At 42.2% G+C, this 24,925-nt stretch overlaps 1 protein-coding gene across 4 annotated transcripts in view; it reads right to left on the bottom strand.

Moving 5' to 3' along the window:
* mbtps1 (membrane-bound transcription factor peptidase, site 1) overlaps nt 1-14,325 on the bottom strand; it is a 152,384-nt gene extending 138,059 nt beyond the window's left edge. For 2 of the 4 annotated variants that reach the window (XM_078544090.1, XM_078544093.1), the window contains exon 1: nt 14,185-14,325. The gene's annotated coding sequence lies outside the window, so the exon portion shown is untranslated. The remainder of the gene's footprint in view (nt 1-14,184) is intronic. The other 2 variants (XM_078544091.1, XM_078544092.1) reach the window with 1 other exon arrangement.
* Between the last annotated feature and the right edge of the window lie 10,600 nt (nt 14,326-24,925).

Raw genomic sequence — 24,925 nt, 5'->3', positions numbered from 1 at the left:
GGGGCACTGAGCAATGTCGACAAAGTTGAAGGACTAGAAACATAGGAGGAGATTGCAGAATTAGCTTTGGGTGTGGCTATTAAGGAATTTGAAAACAAAGCCAAAAATTGAAAGGGGACAGGAATGTTGTGTATATAAGCAAGGATGGAAGTAATAGTTGAATGGCACTTACTGGCAGAGCTCTGGATGAATGGATTCATGGAGGCTGAGACACTAGAACTGGAATTAAGAATCTGGAAGTAACAATGACACAATTCAGTAGCCATGGGGCTAAGGCAAAAAAAATAGGAAAAACAGGAGGTCATGGTGATGAATAGGATACTCACCTCAAGTTGGAAAATGAAATCAAGGTCACACACTTATTTTATTCATTCTTAGAATGCGTTGTTCAATCATCCTTGATTACCTTCAAAAATAAATTGGTGATTCACCTCCTTGAAGTACCACAGTTTGTATTCTTTATAGTGCACACCTGAATGGCTTGCCGGGCCACTTCAGAAGGCATTCAAGAGTCAACACCTTAGTGTGGCACTGGAGTCATATATATATAGACCAAGGCCAGTCAAGAAAGGCAGGGTCCCTCCCCTAAAGGGCATGTGTGAGCCAACTGAGTTTAAGACAATCCAGCATCACATTTACCAAATCTTATTTTCAGACTTCATCTGGTCCAGCCAAAAGAAATAGGCATGAAGGTCATTAACAAGAGAGCAGTTTGCGGCATAGCAAATAACAATTAGCAGTTAAAATATCAGACTTCTCCATTGCAATTATTATATCATACTGACCTTTAGATATCTTAATGTAGACTCATGTTTTAAAAATAAAATTCACAATATAATCTGTCTATTCCTATAACACAGAATAGTAACAAATTGTTTACTTAAGGAAGAATAAAAGCTGGTTCAGTGGTTAATACCTTATTACCAGGAACCTCCCAATCATTTATATCTGTCAATCTTCACTAGGGGACAAAAGCCCACTGTTAACCACAATAAAAAGGAACAATGGAACTTGTTTTGTCAACCATTCCACTGGCATTGGACCAGGGACTCATGGAACTCTGAAACGATCAGAGTACCAACACCATAGTGTCTACACAAGTCAAAGCTATGTTTAGAAAGCGGGAACATGGCTGTGGGTGTGTGGGTGGGGAGTGAGCTCTTCTGCTTGTGGGGATAAAATTGGGCAACAGATGAACAGGGGATTAAAAAACTCTCACCAGTTTGCCAAGAGATAATACAAGAGCAATTGAAGGATGGAATTTTAGATTTACATCAAAAGGTATGTGTTTTGGGCTGGACTGCTAAATGTACCTGGCCCAACTTCAGCTTGTAACCATTTAATGGGGCTAAGAAAAATATACACTCACCAGCTCGACCTCAAAACAGCCACAGCTGATGTAGGAAGGTCCGGGCAAGAATATTTTTGGTAGGATGGGATGGAAGGGAGCATCATAATGTTATAAATTTTAAAACTTTCATATGACCAGTTAGCACATGGTGTAGTAGGTACGTTGCGACCACCTGAAAGACAAGTTTACAATCCCAGTCCTGCTAGCAGAAAGGAGAGGTGAAACACAGAGATGTTTGGCAACAAGTGACTAGCAAGCGGTCCTCCATCCAGTTACCTACTCCACCATTTTCTTCAGCTGTACTTGTCCTCAATAAAATGTCATTATTTAGAAGCTTCTGCCCTCAAAATTAATCTGAGTTAATTAAATTGCCATCAGGTGCTGGGAGCATCAAAAACACTAACTGGAGCATCATGGAGCAGACTGTTCCAAATGTAAGTGTAAAACTTACAGCAACAGTCATTGGAAACCACAATGAAAGAAAAAAAATGCTAGCAGCACAGAGCTGGTTAAGTAAGCATGTGAGTGAGAAAGATGATGACATTACAGATGTATACTCTTCCAGCAGATAGACAAAGGCTATGCACCAAAACCTGTCTTTTTGTTTTACAGATACTGACTGTCTACACCAGTATTTTCTGTTTTCATAGAAAACTACAGCACAGAAGGCAGCATTCGGCCTATCATACCCATTCCGACTCTTTGAAAGAGCTATACAGTTAGTCCCACTCCCCTGCTTTCACCCAAAGTCCTGTGCTCCAGGGCTGATGAAAGTTAATCCTTCAGGTCTGGGCCCATGTTCTTCTCCCCACAGATACTGCCAGACCTGTTGAATATTTCCATCATTTTCAGGTTTTAAGGAGCTTCTTAAAGGAGGAAAGCAAGGTGGAAGCATAGAGGGAATTATAGAGGGAGTTTCAGAGCTTAGGGCCAAGGTAGCTGAAACTCTTTCGAGTTATCAACAGTCACAGATTGCAACTCTTCCAAGTACAATCACAGTTCTTGGTTTCCGGGAGTGGGACATGAACCCACAACCCTCTGATTCAAAGGCGAGGGTGCTATGGACTGAGCCACAGCTGACACCTCTTAATTATCCTTGAGAAGGTGGTGGTAAATTGCCTTATTGAAGTCCACGTGGTGTAACTCTTTCGAGTTATCAACAGGGATCGCATGTAACTCTTTCGAGTACATTCACAGTTCTTGGTTTCCGGGAGTGGGACATGAACCCACAACCTTCTGATTCAAAGGCGAGGGTGCTATGAACTGAGCCACAGCTGACATCTCCCAAGGTAGCTGAAGGTGCAGCCACCAACAGTAGGGCAATTACAATCAGGGATGATCAAGATGCCAAGATTAGATTGCAGCTGTTGCAGGGGTTTGAGAAACTGGAGGAGATTATGAAATAAGGAGGGACAAGGCCACACAGGAATTTGAAAATAAGGACAAGAATTTTAAGATTGAGGCATTGCTTAACCTGGAGGGAGTGTACCTTAGCTAGCGAGTACAAGGTTGAACAAGATTTGGTGCGAGTTAGGGCGCAGGCAGGTTTTTACATGACATTGAGTTTAGGGAGAGTAGAATTTGGGAGGTAGGCCAGGAGCATGCTAGAATAGCCAGATCTAGAGATAAATTTAATTTGATTGCTCATCTTCTTCCATACCTATTCTAAATCTAATGATATTGCAGATTGCCAGCATTTGCAGTTTCTTTTTTTGTTATGAAAAGGAACATCAAATGCTCAACTAGGTAGTCAGGTTGTGGTGAATCAAAGCTGCAGCACAAGTGACAGGTTCCATTTGAAGTAAAAAGCAATACAAGCAACTTCTACTAGAGGTCATAATTTGCCCCACCCCAGTTATTATCTACAGTACCAAGTGATTATATTAATCCTGTATTTAGCAGTAGTTACCACACTGTAGAAATCATCACTAGTGCATATGCAGTATCACGCTATAAAAGAGATTCACAAGGAAAGCTTTAGGGATCCCAGTCACATCAGATGTGTGTCTCGCTGAAAAAAAGACATGTCAAAGCTTTTCCTCTTGCACTCATCAGGACATTTGCAAGAATACCAAATATAAAGGGAACAACAATTTACACTTCAACAATTTGTACATGTCACGACTCACTGGGGATAGTGCACTGTAATATCAAACCCCACTGTTCCCCGAACCATGACAAATGTGAAAAGTTTGATCAAACCACCAGACTGCCCCAATTCTACTTAGCTGTTTAATTTAGGTTAACAGAATACAAGCACCAGGATTGTAAACTTAAAAAGTAAATAACTGTTTATTGAACAAATTGTCTTAGCGGCAAAGGAAAGAAATATGAACTGCTAACTTCTAACACTACAGCTTAAACTCTACCCCCTTTTTAAATCCCTACACACACGCACTCACGCACTTAGCACAGGATTCAATGAGTTGATTTTGATCAATGTCTTCCAAATTCCTTTCAGTTTTTGTTGATATAAGGTGGTCTTCCAGCACTTTCAGTATTTAGTTCACTGATTGAGAACTTGCTTTTCAATGTTTCTAATAATGGTTTTCCCCTTTTCCTTTTTACAGGGGTTTCCTGAGAAAGAGAGCAGGTTGTAGAGATATGAGGAAAAGAGATTTTAGATGTTTTCTCTTTGCAGGCCAGGAGCTTTCTGCATTGCTCTCACACAAAATCCTGGTCACCTGGTCAGGAGCCAATTAAAATGCTGTTGTCAGGCAGCTCCCTTGGTCCAGGACTCCTTTCTGGCACCATCCTGTCTTTCATGGCACACACTGTTCCAGGACTGCAACTCTGTATATATTTCTCATCCTGTTCCAGTGGCCATGTCTTTCAAACTGCAACCGTTGTAATTTTTCCACAGTCCAACAGAAAATAAAAAGCTATATTTTTTACAACGGTCCAATAGAAATAAAAAGATATGTTCCTTATATTCACAAGAGTGTGCTGTGCTGGTTAACTGGTGCATTCTCCATGGCAATGCCTCTACCAAAGTTAACTTGCCAATCAATCAGCACTCTCGATACACTTGGTATTCTTGTGAATGTCCTGATGAGTGTGGGGTGAAAAGCTTCAACTTGTGCCTTTTTCAGCGATACTCAAGATTTATGTTCCTGGTTTACAGGCTTGCTATTTCTGTTGCAGCATATGGAGAGTATTTTCTGCAACATTGTTTTCTGTTTGGTAGCTGACAATGTCTTTCAGGAGTTATTCCCAAGAGAAACTTACTCTCTATTCTATCACTATTTGGAACAACTCCCCTACACAAAGTTTGAAAACAACAATGCAAGGGCATTACAGAACATACAAAACTGTTATAAAGTAAAGCATAGTGAAACCACAAATATGCACACAAGTATTTATACTTCAGCCAAATTGTGCAAGATTGTCAACTGACCTCTAGCTCACGTGTGGGTCAGTTTTGTAAACCATTCCTTTCAGTCACATGCCTTGGTGCTTCATTCAGTTCTGTGACCATAATGGCTGTTTGCAGCAATAACAGAAGGTGCCATCCTCATACAAGGAAGAGATAGGAATTGTATTGATGGTATGGTCACACAATGTGTACGTGGGTTCATGAAGTGATGAGCCGATGTGAGCTTTAAATGAGCACCAGATGAGTAATTTAGGCAGAATTTTCAGGAAGTTCCCATGTGAAAGAAAAGGAACAAACCACAAGTTATCCTGTCGAACAGGATATGCTGCACTCTTTTTTGTGTTCAAATCTCTGCATTAGATTTGTGCCCACTCAAGACCCAAGCTTGTTTTTCCAGTAAATGCTTTTGACTCAAGGGCTCCAAGGCATCTGAGGCAACAAAACTAAGCTTGTCATCATACCCAAGTCGATCATTCCTTAACACCCCATTCAAATCAGAAGTGTGCCTACTTGCATACATTGTGGCAAATGATGGAGTGAACTGGGATATTTCTCCCATCCCCCTCCACCTGTCAGACAGGAACTAAAAAGTACAAGAAAAGATATTGTACTTCTACATATAGACATACGCATAGGCACTGTACAATAGTTACAAGGAACTCAAAACTAGCATGCAACTCTCACTCAGATTATAAGGATGGCAGAGGTGGAAAATTGAAGGTTTTAAAGCAGCACAGGGGGTTTGCTTTTGACTAGAGTTAAATGCACATTTAATTGTGGCAAAAACGGATTGCTGGCTGTGCTAGAAATTTTTGTAAACTTGCTTTGTTGTATTGCTTGAATTGGCAGATAGGGGGTTAACTCCCAAGAACGAAGTGGTCACCTCAAGCAACTGTCTGGGAATGGTTTCCTCAAACTGCAAGTTCACTTTGACCAGAACAATGGTGACCTGAAGTGATAATCTTTAACCATCCCAGGGAGCACAACTTACATGCTCAAGCTAGAGAGCTTGATCCTCAGGACACTTTGTTACTTAAGAAGTTGTTCTACTTAATCTGTCTACCGTGGCACATGGCCACTCAGGTTACAAGAAGGTCCTGGTCACAGTTCAACCTAGACTAGTGACTTGAACCGACAGCGGTTCTGAAAATCAATGACAAAAGGGCAATGGCTTAACTGGCTACAGCCCTTTATGATTAATACCTGTTAGAACAGATTTAATCTCAGGTTTGTACTAGTACTAGCTGTCCAAAATTGGTCAAAAAGGGCAGTCAGCATTTGTGCAGAGCTCATCATTAAAAACTGAGAGGTTAGTTGGTTTTAAAGTTGGTGCCAGCCTGGCTTGGGAAGCATAGTATGAAGTTTAAAGTGAGTGGCCTTTTGTTTAAATTATTGTTTTTGATCGAAAGCAACTTGTGTCTCTATTGCGTTATATAGACAAGAGGGCTCAAACCTTCAAACCCTGTTGAACAGGACAGGGTTGACTCATATATCTGTCAACCAAGGGTAACAATTACAGCAGCAAAGGAAAAAAAGATTAGCAGGGATAGTTATTGAGCTGCTGTTATTCAAATCATTTTGCAAGAACTCTTCTTCTCCTCCCACCACAACTATATTGATGTAGAAAAGTAAGAAATGCTGGAAGTCAAATAGGGAATCTTTAGTAAAAACAAAATTAATATCTTTAATAAAAACAAAATAAACAATGTGCTGGAAAAACTCAGCAGGTCTGGCAGCATCTGCGGAGGGAGAACAGTTAACATTTCAGGTCCAATATGACAGTTCTTTGGAACTGGAGGTAGAAATGTGATGGGTTTTATACTGTTGAAACAGGGACCGGGGGGGTAAAAGAGGGGGATCAAAAGAGGTGAGGGATAGGTTAGAGGGCCGGGGGAGTAAATACCAAAAATGCCATGGCACAAAAGGCAAAGGGAGTGTATTAGTACTAGTGAAGAAAAAAGCTTTGGTTCAGGGTAGGTGTTGATAGCAGAGTAAAGGTCAGCTCTGTCTGAAAGCAAAAAACATGAAAACAAGATACAAACTGGCAATTAGGGGAAACATTCAAAACAGAAGGCAGTGTTCACAGTCTAAAAGTTGTTGAACTCAATGTTCACTCCAGAGGGCTGTAAAATGCCTAATCAGAAGATTCTGTTCCTCCAGCTTGCACTGGGTTTCCCTGGAATACTGCAGCAGGCCAAGGACAAAATCGTGAATGTGAGAGCAAGATGGTGAATTGAATTAGCAAGCAACTGAAGGACAGGTAATGTTTGTGGACTGAATGGAAGTGTTCCACAAAGCGGTCACCCAACCTCCGTATTCAAAGGATTAGCTCTGCCATTTCTGCTACCTCCAGCACAATGCCACCATGAAACACATCTTCCCCTTCCTTCCCCTGTCAGAATTCCAAAGGGACCATTCCCTCTGAGACACCCTGGTCTCCTCCTCTATCACCCCAACACCTCATCCTGTTCCAATGCAATTGCAGGAAATCTAACACCTGCCCTTTACCTCCTCTCTCCTCACTATCTAAAATCCCAAAAACTCCTTCCAGGTGAAGCAGCGATTTACTTGCACTTTTTCAATTTAGTCGGCTGTATTCACTGCTCACAATGCAGTCCCCTCTACACTGGGGAGACCAAACACAGACTGGGTGACCACTTTGCAGAACACCACCGCTCAGTCGGCAAGCATGAACCCCGACCTTCCAGTTGCTCATCATTTCAATTCACGATCTCGCTCTCATGCTCATATTTCAGTCCTCGGCCTGCTACAATGTCCTAGGAAAGCCAGGCGCAAATTTGAGCAATAGCACTTCATCTTCCAATTAGGTACTTTAATGCCTTCTGGACTCAAGGTTGAGTTCAACAATTTCAAACCATAAACACGGTCCTCCATTTTATTCCTTCCCCCCCAACCAGTACCAGTTTGTATCTTGTTTTCATGTTTTTGCTTTCAAATAGAGCTGACCTTTATTCTGCGAATAACACCTACTCTGGACCACTGCTTTATTTCTTTACTACTATCATTACTACTCCCTTTGCCTTCTGTTCCATGGCATCTTTGGTATTTAATCTCGCCCGCCCTCTAGCCTTTGCATGAACTTTGATTATGTAACTAATCAAAACAAAAACAGTGCATTACAGCATTGTGTGCATGAAGCAGGTACCCAAGTTCAAAGTGGAGCCTCTGAAAACATGCTGTCAGCTCTGCTAGAACCAGAGTTGTCAATGTTGCCCAAGCTCGGACTCCAGGAAACGAGGTCTGGCAACGATACAGCAGCAGCAGTTCTCAGATAGCAGTGCTAGAATTGACTACACTGTCACACAGAGCCAGGCTGAGATCCCCACTGGTGGGCAAGAGGTGCTAAAACTCAATAATAAAATCAGAAGTGAATATATTTGGCAGGATTCTCAGGCATGCCTGCATGGAAGTTGGCCCACTAGTTATGGTACTAGATTAGCAATCCAGATATTAAGCATTCAAATTCCAATAATGGCAAATTATGAAAATAATTTCAATAGATGTAATGCTGTGAACTGGCACTTGTGAGGGGGCAGCGATGCTGCCAGATGGTCATAAGAACTCAACTTAGTCACTTATGCCATCCCTACCTGATCTGGCCTAAACTTAACACCCATTGAAGTAGCCCACAAGGCTACTCAGTTGTAAAAACTGTTAACCGTCTTAGAGGAAACCAAGGGGCAACAGATATGGCCTTGCCAGCACATATCCTAAGAAAAATTGTTTATACAAAAAAGGGTTAGTTTTTATATAATTTGACACTAACCCCAAAATTTCAATTGGGGGTTGACATTAACAAGATAACAGCAATTGTTTGCTGCTTTAATTGCCATTACCTAGTTTACAGTCCAAAGTACTGTACATAGTCAGCCTCCATCAACTTCCATTAACTTAATCTACTGACAAAACAGTGGCCATCACTATTGAATCCACATGACCTTCCTGCTGTTTCCAGGAGAGTGACAAAAACCAAATGTTCTCAAACTACAGAAAAAAATATGTATATGTCATTGGGCAGGTGAGACTACAAGTGGAAACAGGGCTCTGGGCTATATACATAAAAACTTAAAACCCATACAAGCATTAAATACAAAAGCAATATGATGTTAAATTTTGTACAGAACACTAGTTAGCCCACATATGGATTTATGGAGGCGAGGGATCCTACAGTAGGAATATTACGGTCAAAATGCATACAACAAAAACAAGATAAATGCAAGGTTATCATTATAAAATAGCCTCAAAATGCTTTTTAAATGGAACAGAGGTTAAGGTGGAATCCACTCAAGAACTTTACAACTTCAAAATATTTTAAGATAAATCGCAAAAGATTGATTCCACTGGCTGTCAAAATTGGTAACAATAGAATAAATCATTATGAAGAAAAGGTAAGTTAATAGATTTGTTTCCTATACTTACTGACAAACCATGTTCTAATGGCCCAAGGGGCTACTGAGATCGAGGATAAATCCTTGCAGAGGGAAAAAAATGCCATTATAGTGAACAACAATTTGTATTTATATAGGCCTGGGCGACAGGATTTGCCATTGGAGGCCCCTCGGTGGGGGCAGTTGGAGTGACGAGGGATGTCCTGGACCCTGCCAGATACCACCTTTAACAATATCGGAAGAGGTAAAGGCCAAGGGAGTAAACCCAAATGAAATCTGGGAGTGGAGCTCCATTAGGTGATGATCCCTTCAAGCATGCGCTTTCAAGCAACTCCTGCAACCGACTGTGGCCCAGATGTATACGTTTTCACCTTTCTTCTGGCTTTTAGCCTATCAGGTCAGGGGATTGGTGTATGGTCAGATGCAAGGCAAGACAGCACGTCCTAAAACCACACCTAGGCTATAATACAATAAAACATCCCAGGACGCTTCATAGGGACATTATCAAACAAAATTTGACACGGAGCCACATGAAGAAGATATTAGGGCCGATGACCAAAAGCTTAGTCAAGGAGGTAGGTTTTAAAGGGACGTCTTAAAAAGGAGAGAAACACAGAGGGGTAGTGAAATCCAGAATTTAGAGCCCAGGCAGCTGAATGCACAGTCCCCAGTGATGGAACAATTAAAAACTGGGGTGTGCTCAAGAGGCCAGAATTAGATCAGCACAGAGATCTGAGTGCTGTGGGGCTGGAGGAGATTAAAGAGACAGGCAATGCCAGTTCATAGGTTCATAAGAAATAGGAGCCATTCAGTAAGATGATGGCTGATCTGATTGTGGCCTTAAATCCATTTTCCTACCTACACCCCCCAGCCACCACCACTGCTGCACCGCCACACTCACCATAACCCTTGAATCCCTTTGTAGATCAAAAATCTGTCTGACTCAACCTTATATTCAGTAACACAGCCTCCACTGCTCCCTGGTGAAGAGACCCTCAAGAAAAAAAAATCCTCACCTCCATCTTAAATGCAGGACCCTTTATTTTTAAACCATGCCCTTTAGTTCTAGACTTCCCCAACATCCTCCCAGCGTCCACTCTGTCAAGTCCCCCTCCGAATCTTACATCTTTCAACAAGATCATCTCTCATTCTTCTAAACTCCTATGAGTATAGTAAAGGCCCACCCTGCTCAACTTTTCCTCATAAGACCCTTTCCCCCTTCATCCTAGGAATCAGCCTAGTGAACCTGCTCTGAACTGCTTCCAATACAATTATATCTTCCTTAAATTGAAAAGCTAGCAGCACCAGAATGGTCCAAACAGCCTCATTCTGTGCCACAGCTGTGAGAAAGCACATCTGTGGCCACTAAGATGCTCCCTTTTTTTTATTTTTCAGGCCACAATTATACTGATTTGTTTCAATATGACCAGGAATGTTGGAATAGCTGTTTTCCAGTAGCAATCTCCATTTGTTGTTGTAACCAAGCAGCAATATTTTTCTTTAAAAAAAATCAGAACGGATTTTCCAAATGGGAATCCAAATGAAAGCCCCAAATGAGTATTTTGATGTATTAATGAAGGGCTCAATAAGGGGACATACCAGATGATCAGCAAGATTGCACACACTACTTCAGATTTAGTCTCACCAAAGCCCTATACAACTGTAGCAAGATTTTTTTATTCTTGTACTACAATCCCCTTTCAGTAAAGGCGAACATGCCATTTGCCTTCAGAATTGCTTGCTGTACCTGCATGCTAACTTTCTGCATTCTTTGTACAAGTATACCCAAGTCTCTCTGAACATCAGCATTCGGAAGTTTACACCCATATTCTGTTTTCCTATTCTCACTACCAAAGTGAATAAACTCTCACTTCCTACATCCGCATTTCATTACCCACTCACTTAACCTGTCTATATCTCCTTACAGCCTGCGTCCTCCTCGCAGCTTAAACTCTCACCTAGCTTTGTATCCTCGCAAACTTGGAACATTATTCTCAGGCTCTTTGCCCAAGGCATTGACATAAATTTCAAATAGCTGAGGCCCCAGCACTGATCCTTGTGGCACTCCACTTGTCACAGCTTGCCAACTTAAAAATGCCCCATTTATCCCTACTCCGTTTCCTTCCAATCAACCAATCCCTAGCCATATTACCACCAATTCCATGAGTCCTTATCTTGCATTTTAACCTTTTGTGTGGCACCTTACTAAATGCCTATTGGAAATCCAAATATACTATCTCTACTGGTTACCCTTTATCTACCCTAATGGTTAGACCCTCAAAAGAAATACAAATAATCGTGCTTGACAAAGTTTTGCTTTTATAAAACTGTGTTGGCTTTGTCTGATCATATTACAACTTTCTAAGTACATTGTTAAAACTTCCTTAATGATAGATTCAAGCATCTTCCCGATGTCTGATGTTAAGCTAAGTGGCCTGTAGTTCCCCATTTTCTCTCTCCCGAAAAGCAGTTTTACATTTGCTAACTTGCAATGCAGTGGGAACATTTTAGAACCTGAGTATTGCTGATAATAAAACATTTTGTCAAAGCTTCATCTTGCACTCATCAGGACAATCGCAAGAATACCAATGTTAGGGGAAGCAACAACTTTACACTATGAGAAGGTAGTGCTGATTGGTTAACAAGTGGACTCTGATTGGTAGAGGCATTGCCTTGGAGAATGCTCTAGTTAATGGCTATCACTTATTTTGTTTAGCTGAAACAGGCACAATGATTGTACATGATCTTTCTGTCTGCAAAGAACAGGGGCCTGTGTATTAATATATGTAGCTTCCAGTACACACACACATACGCCACACTGAGCCCTGCTGACAATCTTAAATTAGTTGCCAACATAATTTTTTGCACACTGAGGGCTATTAAGCAAATGTTGTCCAAAGCGGAATCACATCTAATGTTGGACACTGTGTTCTGAGTTGTGCAAGCACGGGCTTTGATTCTGTAACTGGACAACATTTGCTTAATAATCCTGTGTGCTAAAAATTATGACAACTAATTTAAGATTGTCAGTTGGGCTCAGTGTGGCACATGTGTGCGCACCGGAAGCTGCATACATTAACACACTGGGCCCTGTTCTTTACAAACAGAAAGAACATGTACACACATTATGCTTGCTTCAGCTAAACAAAGTAAGTGATAGCCATTCGCTGGTTCATTCCTCAGGGCAATGCCTTGACCAGAGTCAAGCTTAAAACTTCAAAATGCTTGGCAGTTAACGGTGGTGCATTCTCCATGGCAACATATCTATCAATCAGAGTCCACTTGTCAACCAATCAGCACTCTCCTCATACAGTATAGAGTTGTTGCTTCCCCTGACATTAGTATTCTCCACTGATGCTGCCAGACCTGCTGAGTTTTTCCAGGTAATTCTGTTTTTGTTTTAGTATTCTTGTGATTGTCCTGATGAGTGCAAGACAAAAAGCTTCAACAAAATGTTTTTTTTTTCAGCAGTATTCAAGTTCTGTGCTACCAAACGACCATTCTAGAATCTAGGGAATTTTAGAAAATGATAATAGTGCATCTGCTAACTCTGCAGCTACCTCTTTTAGAACCCTAGGAGGTAGATAATCAGGTCCAGGGAATGTCACCTTTTAGTCCCTTAAGTTTCTCCAATACATTTTTCCCTGCCCATATTGATTATCTCAAGTTTCTCACTCTTATTAGCCCCTTGGCTATCCTGTATTTCTGGTATGCAATTTGAGTCTTCTCAATTTGGACAGTATTTGTTCAACATCTCTTCCATTTCCTCAATCCCTATGACATCTTCTACCACTACCACTGAAGGGATCATCATTCACTTTAGCTACTTCCCTTTTAATGTACTTGCAAAAGCTCTTACAAACTGCTCTGATATTCATGGCCAGTTTATTCTCATTCCATTGTTTCCTGTTTTATCCACTTTTTGGTAACCCTTTGCTCTTTTCTAAAACTCTGTCAATCCTCAGGCTTACAAATATTCTTCACAACATTATAAGAACTAAATTTTTAAAAAGAGGCTATCTTTAACATCTCTAGTAGGCCACTGGTGGATCTTTCTTGCTGAGCTTTTGTTTGTTAACAACATATTTTCATTGAACATTTTGAATCATTTCTTTAAATGCTTCCCACTGTTTATTTATCACTCACCCCACAATATCTCACATTTGCGGATTGTTAAGGTTTTCTGAAATCATAACTTTGCCCTGCGCCACAGCCGCAATTATACCATACAATTTATTCAACTAAAAATAAATTGAAAAACAATTATATTCATTCCACTTTGTCGACATTTGTCATTGCAGCCCCCTGCTAAAGGGGTAGGCATTTTCATAACAAGAGTTTAGCCTCCATCTCAAAAATTGGTACAAGCCAGGTAACTGCACTTGGTATCCAGCCAACCCATCCAAGTTAGCATGACATGCTGCAGCCTTAATTACAACCATCAACCCCATCAAAAGAAATAAAATTTAAGTTGTTAGAAACTCCATTCGCACCACACACTACAGTACTTGGCTAGGGAAACACTTAAAAACATGAAATTCTATCCCCCACTTTGTTTAAAGACACTTTCTTCAGGGTTTGGGCAACAATTTCATGTGTCCATGGAACACACAAGGTGACAGTACAAATCCCAACAGCAGCTGTAAATATGAGTGAGCGGCTCTGCCCTGTAAGTAAACAAGAAGTTGTCCAGACTTCCCAGTGAAGGAACCTGTCCCTTTCAGCCAGTGTCAGGGACACCAGGAGATTCCCATTAGGGATAAGGAAGCTTCCTCCAGCAGCTGCCGGCGAGGCCTCGCTGCTCCGTCCCTCCGGCTGCAGGGAGAGGCTCAGCTTCCTAGCGCAACCACCCCCCCCCCCCCCCCCCGGGCTCCTGCTCCAGCTCCTCTCGCTCAGGGGCCTGCGCTCTTCGGGCAGCCCCTTCACTCGAGGCCGTAAATCAGGCCCTTTCCGAGCGGCGAGAGAGGTCCGGCTCTGTCCCCCCCCCACCACCCCCTACCACCCCCTAAACAAACCATGCAGGAGGGGGTCGACGCGGCGGCACTCACCCACACTCCGGATCCCTATCCAGTTATCGGATCGGGCCAAGCCGAGTCTCAACTCACCGCCCCCCCTACTCCTTCGCCGCTCCGGCCGCGGACAATCTCCGGCTTACAAAAACTGCCCACTGCTCTCCCCGTCAGTCAGCCCTCCTCGCTGACTGACACCCGGCATAGCCAATCACACCCGCGGAGAGCTCTGATTGACAAACCCAGCGGCCAATCATCACCGTCGCTCTGGGTGACTGTCAGAGTGCGAGAGCGTGGGCGAGTCACAGAGAGACAGCAGTTGCCCGCTCCTGTCGCAGTGGGGCGCAGTTGCAGAATAGGGAGCCTACCTACCACTCGCCAACCTCCCGCAGCGTTGCTCGCAGATAAAACATCTAGCTCATTTTCGTGTTTGACATTTGTGGTTTCTTGCAGGCAACGCAAAGGGTGACTAGACAGATGTCAGCTCGGATCTTGCGCATTCTAATGCAGGAACACTCCCCATATCTGCATAACCAAACCCTTCAGTCGAAGATAAAATCAGAAAATTCTGCAAATACTCAGCAACTCTGTCAGCATCTGTAAAGAGAGAAAAGAAAAGAGAGAAAATTCAGCCAGATTCTTTGCTCTAGGATCTCACTAGTATCACCAGGATTACTATCCTAGTAATTCACATGGATTGGTTGCTGATCAATTCTGTTACAGGGGAGAAAAAAGATTCAATATTAGTGGACTCAGCAAGTTTCGGCAAGTTGCCAAAATTGTGACCTGACAATGGTGCAATGAGGGAAAGAAGTAATCTAGGACATAAGTGAAAAGGACAAGCAACTGTGTGCCATCTTAACCAATCAGACTGTAAAATAAAGAGTATTATTTGAATGGGTGAATTAATGACCAAATCTTGTACGGAAAGAAAAATAAAAGAGTGGGAAAAGATTGGATTAAAAGAGAAATAAACAAAAACAGAAAAGTAAAAGCAGAAGTTCAAATTTAAAATGTTACTTTTTAAAATCTCCAACAGCAATGAATACCTGAAGGAATAAGCCTCTGCACTTATGACAGTTAATTTTCAGAGCCAAAGAGATTGGCAGACAGTAATTAACATTTAATGTATAGTTAGAAGTCTATTTACACTTGAAATTACAAGGGTTAACCTACTGTAGTGAATTTAGTTTATATCTATTGCGCAGGTATAGCAACATCATACCATTGTATGATAAAGCAAACAGAGAAAGTAACAGTGGAGCAGCATATCACAGCAGCTTTTTGATGTTTTCATTTAACTGCCCAACTTTCCCTTGCCAAAGTTGCTGTACCATTTGCACATCAGTAACTGCATTCCATTAGTTTCACATTACCTTGACAGCAAAGCCTGGCCTAGCGTTATTCCAAGAATGACAATCTGTGTTATCCTGAAGTGAAAGAGCAGGTTAAAACTAAGTAATCATTCAAATAACTTTATGGTTCACATTGGTTTATGTGCTTTGTGATTAAAGGATCTGATATATAGGACACGACTGGAAATCAAATCACCAATTGTTTTTCTATTTTTGCGCTGAACCCACAACTGCAGTGACAACGGCAGAAGATTTATTTTCAATCTGTAACCTTAAAGTAAAATGAATGAAGTAGGGATTCTTGAAAAGGAAAGCTGATCAGACCATTCATTGTTGAAACTGACAGAAACTAACAATAAAACTGCATCACATTACCTAGCCTGTGTTACTAATGTCATGGTACACAAACGCATAGGTATCAGAAGATATGATTAAAAGAAGCATAATTCAGCCAATCTCGCTCATCTCATTGTTTAGATTAATCCTCCTTTCATCATTTCCATCTCCATCCTACTTTGGCATTCCTTTTGAATTACTATACTCGCTGTGAAATCAGGAACCTGTGTGCTTCAGATTCACATAGAGTTTGAAGGCGGCTTATAATGCTGTCCTGACACTGTTGCCAAAAGGACACTCCTTTTTGGTTGGTGCATGTCAGACTATGAGCTGAACTCACACAGCAATGTAAGGTCAACTACTTGACAAAATATCAGACTACCATCGGTGAATAGCACGCAAAGAAATCGAGACGCATTGTCTGTTATCAGCAGCTCTTAAAGGGTTTCCTGATTGGCTTAAACCTCATTTTACTAATGTGTAGAAATGCTGGAGCAAAACCAAGATAACACTTTCCAGGATTCAACTTCAGGGGTCCTGCTGTAGGAAGTTCTGAACAGAGTATTAGACTGGCATTTTCCTTCTTGGAGCAGAGTGGATCCTGCTTTGATGAGTAGCACAGGGGTTACCTGTAGGAGGTGACAGAAAGAGTGAACGATTCCTCACGTGTGACCAGATTCTTGGAACAGGTGTAAGGAGACATTAACTGGAATCCTAAGAGTAGCTAACCTTTTGCAGTGTCACCTTAAAATCTATCTTAAGAGCACTTTCCTGTAAACTGGTGGGAGCATTGCAGAATGAACATCACCCTGGAGTCTGTTCACCTAAACACATGGGTGTGCCCATGTTGTAGCACTTCACTCAGTATTTTTGTTGTGTCAATGCATTTGCCCTATTGCCCTATGATGCCAATGGAATTGGAATAGATGCTACTGTCATTTTGCACCCCAACATAAGTTAAATTTTAACCCGAGTGTGTTTACTAAAGACTTTTCCAGCAGAGGATATATTAGAGTCACACATTTTTCAGTATTGATGAAATACTGCTGTCAACTCAATGTCGAGAGCCCTCACTAACACCCACCCAACACCACCCCATTCCAATGAGCATAGTCCTTTAACAGGTCATTGACATCCTGGGGGTTACCATTGACCAGAAACTGAACTGGACTAGCTATATAAATACTGTGGTTACAAGAGCAGGTAAGAGGCTAGGAATTGTGCGACAAGTAACTCACCTCCTGACTCCCCAAAGCCTGTCCACCATCCTACAAGGCACAAGTGAGGAGTGTGAAGTGTGATGGAATACTGTCCATTTGCCTGAATGAGTGCAGCTCCAACAACACTCAAGAAGTTCAACACAATCCAAATCAAAGCAGCCTACTTGATTGGCACCCCATCCACAAACATTCACTCCCTCCACCATCAGCGGTCAGTAGCTGCAGTGTGTACCATCTACAAGATGCACTGTAGGAATTCAGCAAGACTCCTCAGACCGCACCTTCCAAACCCACAACCACTACCATCCAGAAGGACAAGAACTGCAGATAGATGGGAACACCACAACCTGGAAGCTTCCCTCCAGGTCACTCACCTTGGAATTATATCACCATTCCTTCACTGTCACTGGGTCAAAATCCTGGAACTCCCTTCCTAACAGCACTTTCTCAAAGGCAGTTAGGGATGGGCAATAAATGCTGGCTCAACCAGCCAAGCCCACATCCCATGAATGAATTTTTAAAAATGGAAGACGTTAATTAAATATTTGCAGGTTAATGAATTAACAGCTTATATTAATTATCAAAGAGATTAAAAAGTTTTTAAAAAACAGAGAAACAAACAAAATAAATGAAAAGATACCAAGAAAGGACAAAAAACAAAAATTATAATGAGAAAGTACACCTCGGGTAGAGTTCCCTCCCATGACAAGCCTCGCTAGAATCATCACAATCCTAAGGCTGGGTCTGCAGGCACTAAACTCACAGCCTACTTTATTTCATAGACAACAGAATAAATAAAAGATAGACAGCAGCTGAGGGCTCTGGAGGCATTCCAACCAAACAAAGGTTAACAACTGAAAAGCAGCCCTTAGCATAGTGACTCAACATCTAATTTTACTGATTGAATATTACACCATCGTCCAGAGAAGTGTCAGTTCTTTTTTCTTCTTTTTTTTTTCCGGGAGTGGGACATGAACCCACAACCTTCTGACTCAAAGGTGAGGGTGCTATGAACTGAGCCACAGCTGACTAGTGCAGTGACAAACCGGCTCGTCATAACTTCAGCTGCAGAAGTATCCAACTTTCCATCATTTGCATAGCAGAAGATTAAAGCTAAAGTTGCTGGATATGTATTTGGATTCCCTGATTGTTTAGATCACAAAGATGGTTCAGAAGGATTATTTTTTAACCTGAATTTTCAACTGCCATGTGAAGGTAAGGGGCTTACCTTGATTGGCATGGACAAGAACCAATCGGGGTGGGGGAAATGCAGTAAATCAAACAAATCTTTCAGCTAGGTTTAAACCACCTGAAAAAACAAACCGAAATCCTCTTTGACCTTTAAACACATAAAGCAAACACATTCTTGATAAGATTATTGTTTCTTAACTGTCAAAGGAAGCCACAGTTGCTGTTAACCACAAACACTGTCCATCTGCAAACAGTGCATAATGGAAAAAAGAACAGCTGTTGGTTAATATTTTAAATGTGAGCTTGCCTGAAATAAAGTTTTGAAATTTCAGTCTCCAGTTTCTTTCTAGGTTTCTGGGAAAAGAAAGCTCACAATTCCTCACAGGGTGAGCTTGAGACGTATTTCTACTTTAATTCAGAAACCTACTGGTGCATGCTGAGCATTTTTGGCAACTGCACACGTTCAAAATGCACAAATATAGTTGTTAATCCTCCATATATTCTATAGGGAAATGTTCAGTCAAAGCTCAGGCTTTAAGGACGAATGTGTCTTAAAGTGAAAGCTAATTAAGGCATTAAAAGATAGAAGAGAGGTAAATTTATTGAGACTATTGTCAAACTGATCATTTTTAAAAAATGTATATATATTTTAAGACCAAAGTTTGGACATTAGAGCTTTCTGTTACTGAGAAAAGATGGCAGATATGCATTTCAAAAAATCTTTCGAGTAGTTTGAGTGGTTCACTTTTTAAACTTTTAAAAAACTATTGTTAGGTTTTACCAAATTGTCATTCAGGATCATGTGTTTTCATACATCATTAATAGTTTTTTCATGAACAGTTTTCTATCTGCCTTCCATTGTATTGATGGACTGAGCATGCTACATATTGGAAGAATCCACTTAGGGAAATTGGCCAACTTAAAAATGTTTGCATGCAAAGTATTATTCAAAAATCATGCCACAGAAAGTAAAGTTAATGTGTATATGCCATATGCAACAACTCAACTGTATTACAGATGGAAGCTGGATATTATGTATATTTGTGGAGAGTACGTTCATTAACTAAAACTCTGGTATCAAAAAAACAATGGCCAAATTAAATTAAGATATGTCTTTGGAATTCTCTTCCACGGAGAGCAGTGGAGGCTGGGTCATTGAATATATTCAAGGCTGAGTTAGACAGATTTTTATTGACAAGGGAGTCATGTTATTCCAAACAGGCAGAAAGGCCACAATCAGATCAGCCGTGATCTTACTGGGCAGTGGAGCCGGCACGATGGGCCGAATGGCCTACTCCTGCTCCTATTTCTTATGATCTTATAACATTTCTGAAATGTTAACTCTGTTTCTCTCTCTGCATTTCACCTCTGTTCCACTTTTAGTATATTGTCTACATAACAGGCACCATGCTGCAAAAAGTAATTCACTGTTGTGCTGCACTAAGAATCTCTATTCGATCTTTATGTTCCGGCAATACCACAATTTGCCACAGTCGAATTAAAAATGCTTATATACTGTGCAGTTGCATCATCTGGTGGTAGGGAGGGACTATTGCAGAACTACATAGTGATGCAAATTTTGGGAAAGTAACAAAGTATACTATAAAGGGAACAAAATGAGCAGAGATAGACTTGAAAAAAGACTTGGGGCTTCTAGCAGGTTTGTCATCTTTAATACTGAGATAACATGGAGAAGCAATTTTAAAAAGCAAGTGTAGAATATTGGTATACAAGGCCAAAACTAAAAAGATTTGCATTTACATAACACCTTTCACAATAGGATGTCTCAAAGCAGTTTACAGCTAATGAAGTACTTTTGAAGTGTAGACATTGTTGTAATGAAGGAAGCACAGTGAACTCTCGCAAGCAGTAATGTGAAAATGGACAAATAATCAATTTTTGAGATGTTGATTAATGGATAAATATTGGCCAGGACACTGCAGAGAACTTTCCCTGCTCTTCTTCAAAATTATATCACCATATCTTTCTCTGTACCTGAGAGGGAAGGTAGGGCCTCTCATCCAAGAGAGAGGACTTCTAACAGCACTCAGTACTGCACTGGAGTATCAGCTTAGATTTTTGTCAAGTCGTGAAGTGGGATTTGAACACACAACCATTTAATTCAGAGGCAAAAATGATACCAACTGAACCACAGCTGGCACACTTAGACTGATAGCAAGAGTTAGCACTTAAATAATGTTCAGGTAGCAACTGGTGGCCATTAAATAGGAAGCAGCCACTGGTGCCTTCAATGTGCAGAGTTCAACAATGTCCTCCATTTCTCAAAGGATAAGAAACACTGGATGGATGGGTTTTAGGACACCCCCATTCTGTCTCTATGACTAAGGAGTGCCTCAGGCTGGAATCCTGAGCATCTGTTTGCTGCTCCATATTCGCCACCTCCAACTGTAAGAAAAATCTGCACTCAGCTTTGGCACAATGAAGGAGCAGGTGCAGAAAAGGGCAATGCAAACTCTTCTGCCGCCAACACAACTAAGTTTTAATGGGCTTAATATTGACTTTAAAAACTTCAGACCTTAACCATACTTCCCATTTTCTTTCTGGCCACAGATGGTGATAAATGCAGGATGGGTGTGCCAGTGTTTCTGGGGATGGGGGAAGTTATATTTGGGATGGGTTCCCTATGGATACTTGGCTGACAAGGGTGTCTGCCCTGACATAGAAACATAGAAAATAGGAGCAGGAATAGGCCATTCGGCCCTTCAAACCTCCTCCGCCATTCATTATGATCATGGCTGATCATCCAACTCATTAGCCTGCTCCCGCTTTCTCCACATATCCCTTGATCCCTTTCGCCCCAAGAGCTTTTTCTAACTCCTTCTTGAAAACAGCCCTCTCCTGACCCTCCCCACCCGCCTCCCTTGTCTGTCCCATTGCTGTCTGAGTAAATTGAGTAAATTAGAGGCTCAAATACAGCTTAGAGGTTATAACATGGTGTCCATTACTGAGATATGGCTGCAAACTGGTCATGATTAGGAGTTAAATATTCCAGGTTATAAGATCTTTAGAAAGGATCAGGAAACTGGAAGAGGAAGAGGGGTGGTCTTATTAATTAAAGATATTGCTAAAACACTATTAAGAGAGGACATAGGTGAAGGAAAGCAATCAGCGGAGACTCTGTGGTGAGAACTGAGGAATGAGAGAGGACTCAAAATCATAGGGGGAGTTGTCTACAGGCCTCCTGTTAGCAGCAATGTTGTGGTAGAAGGTATTAATTCAGAGATTATAGAGGCGTAAAGCAAAAGCAGACTTGCTTGAATGGGAGATTTTATTTTTCGTAGTTTGGAAATATCAGATTAGCTCAAGTCAGAAAGGTAGTGAATTTCTTGAGTGCATTCAGAATAATTTTCTAAAACCAACAAGAAGGCAGACCACATTAGATTTAGTAATGAGCCAGATTTAGTTAATAAGCTAACAGTAAGAGAACATTGTGAAGAGAAAGTGGCCATAACAAGATCAAATTCAAAGTTAGGTTTAAAAAGGAGAAACTTAACACAGTTAATTCTTCATTTTAGTAACACTAACTTTAATAGAATGAGGCAGAGACTGACAGAAACAAACTGGTCAAAATTATCATTTCACTTCCTCTTGGGACCCCTATGGCTGGGCAAGCGGCAGTTCTTCGGTATCTGAAAGTAGGAACTCAGAAGGGGGGGATTTGGGGCAAGGGAAGGCAGTTGGGATGGGAAACAGGAGATCCTCTGCAGCTCGCTCAACATGTCAGAGAGCAGGATCAGGGTGAGCTGGGCCTTCAGAAGAGGCAAAAGGCAGAAAGACCCTCAATGTTCTCACCGATGCAGGATGCCACAGGCCCCACTGCAGTCAGTCCCATGATCCAAATGACCATCTCCTCCAAGGGATTCAAGAGATGCAGTTGTCCTTGACCCCCACTGGTTCTTCTCTGTTCCTTTCTATTGTGTGTCACCTTGTCCTGCAAGAGAGAGGGCAGAATGTCAGTGAATATGTTTGTACAATGTTTGGGTGATGTGCCTGCCATAGCTGAATATATGCATGTATGTGGAGACAGTGAAAGATGGTATGAGGTTGGCAGCATTAGTAGGTATGTGAGGGTGATGTGGAGTATCGGGATGTTAGACGTGAGTCCTGAGTGCCAGAAGCTGCTGGTAGATGAGTGATGGGAGTGATGGTTGTGCATTGAGCAGTGTTAAATGTTGATGTTGAGGTGGGCAGAAGAGGTAATGTGAAGATGCATTCACTAATCTTAACCACCCGCATAAAGTCAATAGACATCTGTGGTATTACTGCCAGGTCCATGGGTCCAGAGTCTGGGAGTTGGCTATTCTGGCCACTTTCTCCCACTCCCTTCTGAAGGTTATTTTTGAGGGCTTCCTGGTCCTCTGTGGAGCCATGGTGTATCTGTTCATGTCCAAAACCACCACCAGTAATACCTCCAATGCTACATCCCACCCTGCCCTGGTGTTCATTTTGTCATCATTTAAATGGCAGCAATATTATTCAGTGCAGCTTTCCTTTCAGAGGGACAGCCTGCCTTTAAGAAAAGCAGGCTGGCTGGGTCTGTCCTGTCCCACCGGCAGGACAGACCCAGCAGAGGTGGTGGCACAGTGGTATACAGTCAGGGGGAGTTGCCCTGGGAGTCCTCAACATCGACTCCAGACCTCATGAAGTCTCATGGCAGGTCAAACTTGGGCAAGGAAAGCTCCTGCTGATTACCACATACTGCCCTCCCTCAGTTGATGAATCAGTGCTCCTTCAAGTTGAACACCATTTGGAGGAAGCACTGAGGGTGGCAATGGCGCAGAATGTACTCTGGGTGGAAGCCTTCAATGTCCATCACCAAGATTGGCTCAGTAGTACCACTACTGACCGAGCTGGCTGAGTCCTAAATGACATAGTTGCTAGACTGGGTCTGCAGCAGGTGATGAGGGAACCAACAGTAGGGAAAAGCACACTTGACATCATCCTCACCAACCTGCCTGCCGCAGATGCATCTGTCCATGACAGTATCGGTAGGAGTGACCACTGCACAGTCCTTGTGGAGAGCAAGTCCCGTCTTCATGTTCAGGATACCCTCCATCATGTTGTGTGGTACTACCACCACGCTAAATGGGATAGAATTCAAACGGATCGAGCAACTCAAGACTGGGCATCCATGAGGCATTGTGGGCCATCAGCAGCAGCAACACAATCAAACATGATCTGTAACCTCATGGCCAGCATATCCCCCACTCTACCATTACCACCAGGCCAGGGGATCACCCTGGTTCAATGAAGAGAGCAGGAGGCATGCCAGGAGCAGCACCAGGCATACCTAAAAATGAGGTGTCAACCTGGTGAAGCTACAACGCAGGATTTCTTATATCCCAAATAGCATAAGCAGCAAGTGATAGACAGAGCTAAGTGATTCCACAACCAACGGATCAGATTCAAGCTCTGCAGTCCTGTCACATCCAGCTGTGAATGGTGGTGGACAATTAAACAACTTACTGGAGGAGGAGGCTCCACAAATATCCCCATCCTCAATGATGGGGGAGCCCAGCACATCAGTGCAAAAGATAAGGCTGAAGCATTCGCAACAATCTTCAGCCAGAAATGCCGAGTGGATAATCCATCTTGGCCTCCTCTGTAGCTCCCCAGCATCACAGATGCCAGTCTTCAGCCAATTCGATTCAGTCCACGTGATATCAAGAAATGCTAAGGATACTAGATACCGCAAAGGCTATGGGCCCTGACAATATTCCGGCAATAGTACTGAAGACTTATTTTCCAGAACTTGCTGCGACCCTAGCCAAGCTGTTCCAGTACAACACTGGAATCTACCCGGCTATGTGGAAAATTGCCCAGGTATGTCCTGTACACAAAAAGCATGCCAAATTCAACCTGGCCAATTACTGCCCCATCAGTCTACTCTCCATCATCAGTAGAGTGATGGAAGGGGTCATCAACAGTGCTATCAAGCAGCACTTGCTTAGCAATAACCTGTTCACTGATGCTCAGATTGGGTTTTGCCAGGGCCACTCCACTCAGCTCCTGACTTTATTATAGCTTTGGTTCAAACATGGACAAACCAGCTGAACTCCAGAGGTGAGGTGAGAGTGAATGCCCTTGACATCAAGGCTGCATTTGACCAAGTGTGGCATCAAGGAGCCCTAGCAAAACTGAAGTCAATGGGAATCAGGGGGAAACCTCTCCGCTGGTTAGAGTCATACCTAGCACAAAGGAAGATGATTGTGGTTTTTGGAGGTCAGACATCTCAGCTCCAGGACAGCACTGCAGGAGTTCCTCAGGGTAGTGTCCTAAGCCTAGCCATCTTCAGCTGCTTCATCAATGACCTTCCTTCCATCATAAGGTCAGAAGTGGGGATGTCCGCTGATGATTGCACAATGTTCAGCATCATTCACCTCCTCAGATACTGAAGCAGTCCATGTCCAAATGCAGCAAGACCTGGACAACATCCAGCCTTGGGCTGACAAGTGGCAAGTAACATTCACGCCACATAAATGCCAGGCAATGACCATCTCCAACAAGAGAGAATCTAACGATCACCCCTTGAAATTCAATGGCATTACCATCACTGAATCCCCCAGTATCAACATCCTGGGGGTTACCACTGACCAGAAACTGAACTGGACTAGCCATATAAATACTGTAGCTATAAGAGCAGGTCAGAGACTAAGA

This window comes from Cetorhinus maximus, chromosome 6, assembly GCF_964194155.1.
Source record: "Cetorhinus maximus chromosome 6, sCetMax3.hap1.1, whole genome shotgun sequence".
Lineage (NCBI taxonomy): Eukaryota > Metazoa > Chordata > Chondrichthyes > Lamniformes > Cetorhinidae > Cetorhinus > Cetorhinus maximus.
Note: the sequence above shows the minus strand (reverse complement) of the source record. Positions and strands in the feature narration are given on the sequence as shown.